General features: G+C 36.6%; 1 long non-coding RNA gene across 2 annotated transcripts in view; it reads left to right on the plus strand.

The window, feature by feature from the left end:
- Positions 1–14,308, plus strand: part of LOC103104261 (uncharacterized) — a 157,086-nt gene that overhangs the window by 124,674 nt on the left and 18,104 nt on the right. The window contains exon 1 of one of the 2 annotated variants that reach the window (XR_464801.3): positions 6,742–6,927. The exons of the other annotated variant lie outside the window; for it this stretch is intronic. This is a non-coding gene — a long non-coding RNA (uncharacterized LOC103104261). Of the gene's footprint in view, positions 1–6,741; positions 6,928–14,308 lie in introns of those variants that run through there. 2 annotated transcript variants of the gene reach the window in all.

Raw genomic sequence — 14,308 nt, forward strand, 5'->3', positions numbered from 1 at the left:
AACAGAAGAGGAAATAGAATTCCTAAATAATCCCATATCAGAAATTGAAATCCAACAAGCCATCAAAGATCTTCCTAAGAAAAAGTCCCCAGGGCCTGATGGATTCACCTGTGAATTCTATCAAACATTCAGAGAACAGTTAATCCCAATACTATACAAACTATTTGACATAATAAGCAAAGAGGGAGTTCTACCAAACTCCTTTTACGACACAAACATGGTACTGATTCCAAAACCAGGCAGGTCAAAAACAGAGAAAGAAAACTATAGGCCAATCTCCCTAATGAATATAGATGCAAAAATCTTAAATAGGATACTAGCAAAAAGACTCCAGCAAGTGATCAGAAGGATCATTCACCATGATCAAGTAGGATTCATACCAGGGATGCAGGGCTGGTTCAACATTAGGAAAACCATCCACATAATTGACCACATCAACAAGCAAACTAGCAAGAATCACATGATTATTTCAATAGATGCAGAAAAAGCCTTTGATAAAATAGCAATTGGGAATACAAATCAAAAGTAAAATGTTCTCAAGAATTTACATTATAATTGAGGAATAAGCATAAGCTGACACTAACTGGATGTGTACAGAGTAGTTAAAAAAGTAACTTTAGAGCTATTGGGCCTGGGAAAGTCCCCTTGTACAAGATTCTTGAACCAAGTCTTAAAGGAAGTCAATGGTTCTTAGAGGTATAGGTAAGAAGAGAGAGCATACCAAGCATGGAGGAACAGCCACTTCAAAGATATGGAGAAGGAAGATGGAGTATCATGCGTGAGAGACAAACAGCAAGTAGACTATGATAGAAGGGATAGAAAATTGGATTCAGATTCAGAGGACTTGGGTTTGAATCCTACTTCAGATCCTTGCTAGCTATACAAATATGACCATGTTATATATCCTATCAAAGCCTCAGTTTCCTTATTTGTATGAGAGGGTGTAATAAAACTTATATTACCTACTTCAAAAAGTTGTTTTCTTAAAAGGAAAGTTTTTTTTTTCCTAGCCCTTACTATATAAATGTTTTTATTATTGACGATAAATTACATTATTGAGAAGGTAAGGCTAGATAATATAAAATCTAAACTATTTCTAATTCAGTGCTGTTTTGAAAAAGTTGTAGTGGAAAGTATTAACTTACTAATTAGGTCTGCTTATGCTGGGACAGGCCATTTGCCTCTGTTTTAATTTTCTCATTCTTAGAATGATGAGGGGGATTTCAGTGATTCCTATAGTCCATAAGAGCTAGAACTAATCTGATAATTTTAATAGTTGTCATGTTGCCTACTTGAACATGAATTTCTTGTTTCCTGTTTTCTGTGTATCCAGATTTAGATTCTAGCACCACTTATGATGCACAATCTGGTTTGAATTTATTATCAATAAATATTGTCTATAATCTGACATCATGTGCTGTATTTGCAAAGTGAGTAAGATGAGATTAGGTTCACATCCACTTATTTGTACCTACATCCTAAATTTAGCTTTAACCCTAGGGCAGAAAGTCAATTTATGGATCTATTATTGTAGTTCATTCACAGCCCATGTTATTTTTCAATAGCTATGAAACTATTTAAGATAATGAACAATATTTTGAAGAAAAATGCCATGATTTCAAAATGTCACTTAATTGGGAGATTTGAGTTCATTTAATATAATTAGGAGGAATAAGATAAAATTCTCTATTTTATAAAACCTGTTAATTCTTTAAAAACGTCAAGTGAATAGAATCCAAATAATTAGAATGTAATTGTTTAATTAAAATGAAGGATCTGAGTTGAGAAACATGGTGGTGATAAGTTTCTCAGGAAATTGTCAAGCTCCTTTGATCAGATGAAACATTTTACTTGAGTTTTTATAACCAACTCAGTTTCAGAATAAGGAAGGAATAAAAAAGAGGGGGATCATGACTCAGATAAAAGCAAGAAAATTAATTAGGAGTTTTAAGGAGGATTATTTATCAGGAGATATTAAAAGTAGCAAACATAGGTGGCAGATTTCAGAGTGTTCAGAGAGAAAAGAAATCGGTTTATCAACTGATCACAAAAACAGTGTGGTAACAAGGAATCTAGGTGATATGGGATTTTCCCATCACATTAAAAGTTAATACATAGAACCAAGTATAGGTCCTCTTCCCTCATTTAATGAAATGAATATATTTCATCAAGCTAAATTATATTTTCCCATTGCAGCATGATGTGGTAGAAATAACATTGGCCTAGGAATCTTAGTGTCAATCCTACCACTAACTTAGTTGTTTGAATTCTGGTAGGAATTTGGCCTTTTGGGGGCAATAGTTTCCCTAATCTTCCCTGTTTCATAGGCAGTTAGGTGGCACAGTGGATAAAAGGCTGGATTTATAGTCAGGAAGACCTGAGTTCAAATACTACTTTAGACAGTTAGTTAGATGTGGATTCTGATTTAGTCATTAATCCTCTCTCAGCTTTGGTTTCCTTATCTATAAAACGGGAATAATAATACCTCTTACCTTATATGATCAAATAAAATAATATATGTAAAGCTTTTGGAAAATCCTAAATTGCTATATAAATTATTATTATCATTGGGTAATGAGTAAGCGTAAGGATTGGAAGCAGAAATGAAGTTTTTAGTTATTAAAATGAAAGGAAAATAGAGGGCTACAAATCAAACTCCTTTATTGCTAAGAACATCCTGGTAATATCTGGAGATATGGGTAGATATCATCATTATCATCATCATCATCATCATATTTCACACCCATATTCCACATGCATAGACACATATTTATACAAACAGTGTTCACACATATGTGTATATATATGTAATGTATATAAAGTGGTATACATATGTCTGGATGCATACATATCTATTGTTAGCCATTAAGAATTTATTATATCTGCTATAATGCTGGGGTATTAATACAGCAATGAAACAGTTCCTGATTTTGCAAAGCTTTTAGTTTAGACAGAGGAGACAACATTTGTATATAGAGGCATCTACATAACATTGTGGGGAAGGCACTAGCAGCTTGGGTAGGAAAGGAGAGCATGGAAAGGTTCTTTAGCTCACTGTTGAAGGAAAGCTGGGATTCTAGCTGCCAAGGGTAAGAAGAGAGTATTCTAGGCATACAAGGCAGCCAGTTCAAAGATGTGGAGATGAGAAATAGTGTGTCATGGATTAAGAACAATAAGACAGCCAGTTTGGCTAAACTGTATAGTTTGTGAAGTAATGGACACTATGATTGGAAAGGCAGGATGGATTCAAGTTTTTAGTTCCAAAGATAGCTGTTAATACTTGATCCTAAAGGCAAGAGGGAATGACTTGAATTTAGAGAGGCTAAGAATATGCTAAACTAACCTAAGTAATCAGGAGGATAACAGATGACAAAATACTATGCCTTTCCTTATTTATGTACAAGCAATAGAGTCTCCCAGTTATTGAGAGTTGATACAGGTGATCACAAATGTTCACAAAATCTCAGATGGGGTTGGAAGGGACTTTAGACAACATCTATTTCTAACCACATGATGGTCAAGGACATTGTGATGATGCTGATGGAGACCATATCATTCTACTTCCATTTCAGCAGAGGACCTTCTTGCTTTGTTCTTTATCAAAAAACATGGAGTCCATCTGCTAAGGGTGCCTTGGTCTCCCTGGTTCTATAATTCAAAATATTTCAACTTAATCTTCTACTCTCTTGCCCTTTTTAGTCTTAGAGACAAAGTTTTCTTTTCTTCTGTCTTAGAATCAATACCATATATTGTTTCCAAGGCAGAAGTGGAAAGGGCTAAGCAGTGGTGATTAAGTGACTTGCCCAGGGTCACACAGCTAGGAAGTATCTGAGGTCAGATTTGAACCTAGGATCTTTCATATTCAGGCTGGGCTCTCAATCCACTGAGCCACCTATCTGCCCCTCAAAGCTCACTTTTCTTGAAAAAGGTAACCTATCTAGTGGTTCCCTAGATCCTATATTGTTCTATCTCTTTTAGAAGATAGATCATTCCTTATTTCCCCTAAATTTTCAATTTCTCCTTATTAATGGACTCATTCCTTATTACTTACATACACCTAAATCTCCTCATCTTAAAAATAACCTTAACTTGATTCTACCATCCTCCCAAATCATCAATATTTTTCTTCCATTTTATAGAAATTTTATTAGTTCTTGTTGCTTCCATTTTTCGTCTCCCATTCATTTCTTTTTTTATTTGATCATTTCCAAACATTATTTATTGGAGACAAACATAATTTTCTCCCCCCCCCCTCCCATAGCTGATGCGTGATTCCACTGGGTATCACATATGTTCTTGATTCGAACCCATTTCCATGTTGTTGGTATTTGCATTAGAGTGTTCATTTGGAGTCTCTCCTCAGACATGTCCCCTCAACCCCTGTAGTCAAGCAGTTGCTTTTCCTCGGTGTTTTTACTCCCACAGTTTGTCCTCTCCTTGTAGATGGTGTTTTTTCTCCTAGATCCCTGCAGATTGTTCAGGGACATTGCATTGCCACGAATGGAGAAGTCCTTTATGTTCGATTGTACCACAGTGTATCAGTCTCTGTGTACAATGTTTTCCTGGTTCTGCTCCTCTTGCTCTGCATCACTTCCTGGAGGTTGTTCCAGTCTCCATGGAACTCCTCCACTTTATTATTCCTTTTAGCACAATAGTATTCCATCACCAACATATACCACAATTTGTTCAGCCATTCTCCAATTGAAGGGCATCCCCTCATTTTCCAATTTTTGGCCACCACAAAGAGTGCAGCTATGAATATTCTTGTACAAGTCTTTTTCCTTATTATCTCTTTGGGGTGCAAACCCAGCTATGGCTGGATCAAAGGGCAGACAGTCTTTTATCACCCTTTGGGCATAGTTCCAAATTGCCCTCCAGAATGGTTGGATTAATTCACAAGTCCACCAACAATGAATTAACATTCCTACTTTGCCACATCCCCTCCAGCATTCACTACTTTCCTCTGCAGTCATGTTAGCCAATCTGCTAGGTGTGAGGTGATACCTGAGAGTTGTTTTGATTTGCATCTCTCTGATTATAAGAGATGTAGAACACTTTTTCGTGTGCTTATTAATAGTTTTGATTTCTTTATCTGAAAACTGCCTATTCATGTCCCTTGCCCATTTATCCATTGGAGAATGGCTTGATTTTTTGTACAATTGATTTAGCTCTTTGTAAATTTGAGTAATTAAACCTTTGTCAGAGGTTTTTATGAAAATTGTTTCCCAATTTGTTGCTTCCCTTCTGATTTTAGTTACATTGGTTTTGTTTGTACAAAACCTTTTTAATTTGATGTAGTCAAAATTATTTATTTTACATTTTGTGACTCTTTCTATGTCTTGCTTGGTTTTAAAGTCTTTCCGTTCCCAAAGGTCTGACATGTATACTATTCTGTGTTTACCTAATTTACTTAGGTTTCCTTATTTATGTTCAAATCATTCACTCATTTTGAATTTATCTCGGTGTGGGGTGTGAGGTGTTGATCCAAACCTAATCTCTCCCACACTGTCTTCCCCATTCATTTCTTAATGCCTTGTAATCTGACTTCCAGTATCATGAAACAATTGAAACTGCTCTTTTTAAGGATGTCAATTAGCTTTTTTACTTTAAACTCTTTTATTAATTTTATTATTAATTATTAAATTAATTATTTTATTAATAACTTTTATGTCAATGCCACTTTAATTTCCCAATATGTTCCCCTCACTTCTCCTTTCCAGATAACTCCACCTTGTAACAATGAAAAAAGTGATAATAAAATAAGTTCTGTTTGTCATTTCTTATGACAGTAATATTTCAGTACAAACATATGCCATAACTTATTCAATCATCCCCCAATTGATGGATATCCCTTCAATTTTGAATTTTTTGTCACCACAATAAGAGCTGTTATACATTTTTAAATAGATAGGTCCTTTCCCCCACCCTATGATATTTGCTGGGTCAGATAGCCCTTTGGGCTGGTTCCAAATTGCTCTCCAGAATAGTTGTATCAATTCATCATTCAATCAACAATATACTAGCATGCATCGCAATTTTCCCATATCCCCTCCAACATTTTCCCTTTTTGGGTCAGATTAGTCAATTTAATAGGTGTGAGGTTGCTTTAATGTGCATTTCTCTAGTTAATAATGATTTGGAGCATTTTTTCATACAACTAAAGACAATTTTAATTTCTTCTAAAAATGGGCTGTCCTTATCAAAGCACTGATCAATTGGGGAATGACTTGCATTCCTATAAATTTGATTTAGTTCTGTATAAATTTCAGAAATTAGCCTTTTATCAGAGAAATTTCCTATAAAAACCAGATATAAGAAATTGAGAAAACTAAGCATCTTTGCATTTTCTTTATCTCTTTGTGCCCTTGAAATTACACTAATCAAATTTTGTTCTGTGGAGGTAGGTTCCCTCAACTTTCTTCAAATCAGAGGTTTAGAGCTGGAAAGGACCTGTAGGTACCTTATTTTAGGGCTTCCTGATTTCAGAGATGAATAAATTTAAACCCTAAAAGGCTAAGCAACTTACTCAGGAAAACAGTTATAAGTAGCTGAGCTACCTGATTCTAAAACTTCAGCTTCAGGTAACCCAGGCCTCCAGGAACCCTTGAAGCTTTTATTGTCAGAATTAAGCAAAACACCTCAGTTTTCGAAAAGCTTAGATATAAATTAAAAATTTTAAATTAAGTCTAATTTAAGTCTTATGAACAAGCAAATATTCATGAGACTGGTATTATAATTCTCCATTAATTCTCTTGGTTTCCACTCTTTTTGACCAACACTGTAGAGAATGAATTCTTTGTTCACCTTGCCAAAAAGAATGAGAAAGAAGAAACAAGGAGGGCCCCATTTTGGAGACAGAAAGCAAGATACAGTCTTGATTGCCCAGTGTTGATGATACAGCCACAAAAAGAATTGTCAGAATTTACGGTAATGAGGAAAGCATGCTTTAAAAAATATCACATTATATGTCATAGAAATGAGTGTCTGGTAAACTTGAGGAAAAGGGAATATTCTCAGAAGATGAACTCTTTTAAAGTGCTAAGTGGCTAGTTGTGCAATTTATTATCATGGGGTTTTGCTAAAGTGGGTCTGCAAATTGAAATCTCATTTTCCCTATGGAAATCATCATCTTATAATGGCTCAAGAGCAGTCATAAAATTCTCTGCCATCTGGCACTCTGGGAGAGAACACTGGCATGATCTGTCCTGACAGTTGGCTTCCAAGCAGGTGTTTTCATTGTTTGTACGAGCTCTTTCTGTTGCAACACCATTCCCAAGGTCTGTTTTACACTGGTAGTTGGAATGTAGTGTGGCCTCAGGTGAGAGTGACTGTGGGGTGGCTCTTAGGTGAGTGGTTGCTATTGCCCCTAATCATAGGATCACACTATCATAGCATATTTGAGTTGGAAGAGAGATGAGAACAATCATCTATTGCAGTAAGGCAGCAGAATTTATGACACTGGGAGTAAGGATTCCTGAGTTTGCATTTGGAGTTTCCTTGGCAGAGATGCTGGATTGTCTGCCATTTCCTTTTCCAGCTCATTTGACAGATGAGGAAACTAAGGAAATAGGGATAAGTAATTTCCTCATGGTAACATGGTCAGATTTGAACTCAGGAAGATTCTTACTGACTCCAAGGCCAGTGCTCTATCCACTGTACTTCCTTGCTGTCCAAATTCAAATCCAGCTGATTCAAATATAATCCCCTCCTAATTTCAAGTTCTACACTGGTTCCACTCTCTCCCTGTGTAACTTCAAGCTGTCTCACTTCCCCTTTCAAGTCCTTGTAGAAAGGAATATTTACTAAGGTGGTATAATAAGATTAACTAGTTCAGAGCATTTCCCTCCTCATCACATCTGTGACATACACTTTCTTAAGTTCATACGGGTTCAAGGAAGTGTTAACTCAAGTTGAAGGAGAACAAACTGACAAGAGTTAACTCAAAGTTCTTAATTTGGGAGTCCTTTTTCTACCATTTGTGGCTTGCTCAAGCTCGGTATATTGATACTCTTTGCTAGGTTCCTCGAGGAACCTTGAAGTGGCTCTTAATAATACAGATATGGCCACCTGGGATACCCTTTAGTAACATGCTGTGCAAAAGTGGTGCTATTCTAAGACTGGCATGATAGATCATAGATGGAAAGATAGAAGGTGCCATATTGTCCTTCTCTAGTCAAAGGGAAGTGGGAGAGAAGCTGGCAAAAGCTGAAACCATGCCCTCTTTTCCTCTCTCTCTCTCTCTCTCTCTCTCTCTCTCTCTCTCTCTCTCTCTATATATATATATATATATATATATATATATACACACACACACACACACACACACACACACACACACACACACACACACACACATTCTTCTCAGGGGGTTTAGCTAGATCACCACACTTACTCCAATAATTTCTGGAATTTTCCCCCTTCTCAACAATTTCATTGATAGATGATCACTAGAGCATGGACAACTTTCCTCATTCTAGCAAAATGATTCACATACAATATCCAAGCCCTTTTATCACCTAGTCTGAGGCGTGTTCATGTTAGTTGTTTGGAATGTGTTCTCATCTAGTTAAGCTATCAAGGCAAACATGGGTTTGGTATGATCTCAATCCCTGCCATAGGAGTGCCTTTCATTCCTCTTCTCTTTTGCTGGTATTGATCAGTGTAGTTTGGTGATTGTGGACCTCCCATTCCTTTGGGACAGATGTTACCATCATAATGATTCTAAAACTGACAAAAATAGAAATTAAAAGAATGATTATACATGTTGAGTGATATTTGATCCTAGAGCTTCTAGGCAGCAATGTGAGTTTATTGAGTAGAGAAGTGGCAGTCATTTGGGGGATAGTTTGGAGTGGAGAGAAAGGAAGAAACACTATTTAGTCACCTGTAGTAATAGTCTAGGCCAAAGGTAATGAGGACCTCAAATATGGTGGTGGCTATATGAATAGAAAAGATATAATAGACATACAGGTAGAAATGACAAAATTTATAAACTGATTGGATGTTGGAGAATAAAGAACTGGATGTAACAATATTGAGAATCTAGGTGACTGAAAATAGAGTTGGAATAGGGTTGGCGCAAAGATAACATATGAGATCTGAAAAACAGATGACAAATATATGCAAAAAAGATTTCAAAGGGTTGAGTAGTGAATAAAAAGACAGGAAGTGAAAGGATGTAGAGAGCTTCTGGGAGTTCAGCTGAGAAAGGGTGGGAAAGAATATAATAGGACAATAGCTTGAGTGAATATGATGCTAGTGAAGGCTTTTTTAAAGTTTTTTTTTTTTTTTTAAGATTGGAGGGTACATTCCAAAATAGTAAATATATAAAAAGATCAAAAGAGCAAACAAATGTAAATCTGGAGCACCTCATACTGAAGTGGCCCTGCATACCAATCAGAATTGAAAGTGTCACCAGAACAAAGTGGGTAGGAAATACATAAGAATTCAGAACTAGAGAACTCATTGTGGAAAGTGGGGATTTTTTTGTTCCTTATTGTTCCTTCTGTCACCTACATTATGTTTTTTAAACAACAGGGTCCTATGAAGTTATCTGGTTCAATCTTCTCATTTTACATGTGAGGAAAGAGGTTACATGACTTACATAATTTCAAACAAAAAGTAAGTGAAAGAATGGAATTTCAAACTCAGATTTTTGTGTGGATTACCTTATTGAAATTTCTTTTCTTTCATATCTGTTTGTTTATTGGGTAAAGTTTTTTTTTAAATCATTGTTGGAGTGGTTTAAAAAGAAATTGGGTCTGACTTGGAAGCAAGGCATAGCCATCCTTGCTGGATAGCCTATATTAGTGAAGGGGGATCTTTTAGAGACTGAGTGCCCAAACTGCAACCCTCATGCCATATGAGAGCCCCTCACCTTACCCCAGGCAGGGAAGGGAGGAATCATTCCCATTGGACTGCCTGACAGAGGGGTGAGTCATGTGAGAAATGTCCTCAGGCACCAGTAGAAGTCCATTCCAGCATTCTCTGGCACATGTGCCATAGGTTTGCCAACATGGACCTATGATCTCATAAGGGCTAGGACTGATATGGAACCATAATAGCATCTCATATATCAAGTAGTCTTTACAAGGGTGATCCATTTCCCATCAAGATAAGGCTCAGTCCACTTACCATAACCTAATTCTTGTTATCTACATATGTATATATATGCATGTATATATGTAATTTTGCTTCTGAATATTTGAACTCTGTGGTTTCATGAAATAAAGAATATGACTTTCAAAAATATGACTGCCAATTAGTGAGGAGACTGAGCTTCTGATGCTGTCTTAAAGGCAGTTAATTGTGTTTCATGCCTTTCAAAGATCAGAACAAACAAGCTGCTAATGAGGGCTCTGTTTTTTGTTGTATGGATATGAGCTGGTAACCTAGAGCACTTGGGCTATATGAAGAAAGAAATCAACATGTTTTAAGTATACTAGCCAGGGACAGGAAGAAGCAAAACCATGAGGAAGACATAACTCATCTTTCACCCCATGCCCCTTCTCTGACCTCCTCTTTATTAGCCATCTCTTTCTTCTCTCCTGGGATAGTTCCTCCAACTCACCTTAATGCCCTAGTCTGGCTTTTTAATTGTTGTTCAACTATTCTTGATCTAAGTAGGTATTATTTTAAGATATATAAACCCTTACCTCCCCAAGATATTTAAGATATTTAAATCTTTCCTCAAAGATACTGTTAAGGATTCATTTAAGAAATGGAGAAAACATGTATTAAGTGCCTACTATAATCTAGGTATTGAAGATATTAAAAAGCAATAGTCCTTGCTCTCAAGTAGCTTCCAATCTAGTAGAAAATCTTAATGAATGAAACAAGTGAAGTAGATTTGGTGTATTAGAAAAAGATAAAGAGGGAAGTTTTGTCCCCCGTGGGAAGTTTGTACTTTCAGTATGGATAGAGAGAAAGAGAGGAGAACCCCCTTCTCGAAGTGGGGTTCAGAGGAGACAGCAGATATAATGAATTGGCTCAGAGAGAGGAGAGGGGTTTGAAGATTTTCCCTCTTCTAACTTCCCTCCTTAGCTAAAGTTGCTCTCCCCAATTCGCTCTTGTTCCTCCTCCACTACTGGAAACAAAAAGGTCTCCCCTTGATCCATTTACTCACACGCAGATTGGGGAACAGATAACTTTTAATGTTAATTCAATCAGGTAATACAAAAGGAATAATGGGCAGGGAAGATTGGGAAAAAGAAAGTGGGGAAAGGGGTCCCTCTCTCTATATAAACCCTTTCCCCTCCCTCATTGAGTTTGGGGGGAACTCAGGCCTTGGCAGCCTGAGCCTCCCTGAGAGAGAGTCAGGTTGACTCACCCCTGGGGAACAGGAGCTGAGGCAAAAGTCTGCTCAGGTTTCTCTTCAGAAGTCCCTTCAATTGAGAAGTGTTGGGGGGAAAAGATTTCTAGTCACCAGCAGGGAAAGTAGGTAACCCTTAGGAGAAAGTCTTTTCCCCAACTTCTCTCTTTGGTTTCTCAAGACCGAGAGACCCTCAATGTTCTCTAAGACAGAGTCTCCTCCTCCTCTGGATTCCACTTCCGGTTCACATACTCTTCAGCCTGGCACTTTTCTCTAGTGCCAACCTCTGTCACAATGGTGAAGGTGGAAGAATTGATATTTTGGAAGCTACCTACTGGTAAAGCTACCCCTGGTATGGCAATTGGAGTCATGGAAAGAAGCCATTCATTGAATAAGTTGGGGATGTCAAAAGAGTTAAGTGTGGAGTGAACCAATTTATATACCTCTTCATTTCCTCCAGTACTAAAGTGCATTCTATACAATCAATCAATAAACATTTATTAAGTGTCTACTACTTGCTAGGTATTTTCATAAGTGCAAAAGAGGACGAAGACAATTCCTATCCTCAAGGACCTTACAATTCAATGGGGAAGATAACTTGCAAAAAGATATATACAAAACTAGCTATATGTCTAAAACTGGAAATGTAGTGAATCTTGAGAGGTCCCTGATTGAGCTTCTTCCAACAACTTCCCTGAGCCTAGAAGAGAAGAGAGGAAGACTAAAAGGTAAAATGAACTACTGAAAACCAGACATATTTTCTCTTACTGGCAATTTATTGTGAAACAGACACCCCCTTCATTTTTTTCTTGGTTGAATTTTCAATCCTTTCATTCTTTAGGTTGGACATCTTTTAGAATACCTTCATTACCGTTTCTACCTGTTGTTATCTTCCATCTTTAAGCATATACATTCTTTCAGAGGCAATAGTGGCTAGAACAGTAGGCATGGAATCAGAAAGATCTTAATTTAAGTTCCTCTTTCTATACTTTTTGCTTTGTGTAAGGATAATTTTAGGGTTGTGACCTAACCTAAATTAATTTTGGTCACCAGGGGATATCCCAAATAAAATACCCAAGTCAGCTGGAAATTTATGGTAATTTTAATTAATATAGAGGAAAGAAATTAAGGAGAAGGGAGAGGGAAAAGGTGTAGGATTTCTCCCGCAGAAGATTAGAGGCTTTCTCTAAGAGATAGTTTTGGAAGGTAAAGGAGAAAGTATCAGCCTAAACTCCAAGAGAGCTCAGCTAAGATGTCTGAACCTGAAATAGCCACTCAGCTTCTCCTAGTATAGTATCAAGGAAAACTTGCCACTAAACCAGACAATAGCTGCCTCCACGCCAAGATGTCAAAACATTCAGCGCACTGCCAGCCAGAGCCACTTCTCCACTGAAAGAGCCCCAATAGAGAAACTGACACCAAATATATGAACAGTTTTACATCACTTTCCTGCTTCTCACCTGTACCATTGGTAGCTTAAGCTTGACTTAGGACAGCCCAGGGGTCTGTCAGCTATTTCTGATTTGTCATTTGCTAGCACACTTCTATCATAGGCCATCCTCCTAGATACTTAATCCTTAAGTATGGGTGTAGACATTTCTGATTTTGTTAGACTAAGTAGGGTGGAGTAATCTAAAGTTCGCAGTCCCCTCGATGATGATTGGGAGACTACTCTCCCCAATTGATCACTAAACATAGTCATCATCCTGCACCCTTAAGTTTTCTAACTGAAGGTGCATATATAATTTCACCTTCTAAGAGGAAATTTCAATAGTTAGATAGAAGAGGGAAAAAGAAGACAGACAGCAAAACCAATGTTTCCTGGGTGCATTTGACAAAAACCAATTAGGGGGCAGTCCCCTTTTGGCATAGGAGTATACATTCAAATAAATGTTCAATCAAACCAGTTCAATCAACCACATCCAAAGTTCATCCTGGATCTTCTTGATGTAGTGTAGATTTTCTGGAATCTTTCTGCAACAGTTCATTCTCTGGATTTTAGGAGTTAGCAAGCTTTTTCCTTGAAGATCTTTTCTCGAACAAAATTTCAAAATCTTGGATTTTTATTAAAATGCAAACCACCCCTGAAGTAGGTGTTAAAAATCACCCAGTTCAGCTCAGGATGCAATGTCGAGTTATGGGGGTGTATGAGTCAATTATCAAAAGAAGAGAAAAACAAAACAAAAAAAACCCTCAAAAATATAAAGAAAGAAGGAAAAAAAATGGAAGAAAGTTAAACTTTTGGTAGAAAGAAAAAATTCAAAATCAGAATAAAAATACCAAAATCTATGTATATAAAATGTTGAGTAAGCAAGAATAAATTCATAATAGACCCTTGTATAGGTCCAATATAAAGTAATTTCTATCCCACAAGTCTGTAGGACAGAATGCAGTAATATTTCACTTGCCCATTTGCAGCCAAGACTACAGGAAGTTGCCATACTATAAGAAGAACAAGAAATAAAATTTTATTTTGATAGGGAAGTGTTATTTCCTGGTCTGATTTTTGTCATTCTCAGGGATATGGGGAGTCAGGATGATAGTCAAATTTTGGTACTTGTCTGAGTACTTCACAAAGAGTGTAGATACAAGGAAGTCCTATGACTTAACATATGTGAAGCCTTAGAACCTCAAGTTTCACACTAGTTTTTCCTGTGTGCTCTTTTTGGCACTATTCAGGTTAAGTCTGTTCCCCTTGTTCTTTATCCCATTTTCTAGAATCAGACACAAACATTAATCACAGTTCCACAAAATTTTATCAATAAATGGCAGGTTTCCACAGTTTAAAGCTTTTGGGGCATGAATTAATATTATAGCAAATATATATATATATATATATATATATGTATATATATATATATATAACTACAGAAAAATAATATTAATTGTATGTACCTTTAGTACAAGAAATGAGACAAAGGGAAAAAATCAAATATTCTAATCAAAATAAAAGCAATAATAAAAATAAGGGGAAAAAACAGGAATTCAATGTGTTCT

The sequence above is a fragment of the Monodelphis domestica genome, chromosome 3 (genome assembly GCF_027887165.1).
Source record: "Monodelphis domestica isolate mMonDom1 chromosome 3, mMonDom1.pri, whole genome shotgun sequence".
Taxonomy (NCBI): Eukaryota; Metazoa; Chordata; class Mammalia; order Didelphimorphia; family Didelphidae; genus Monodelphis; species Monodelphis domestica.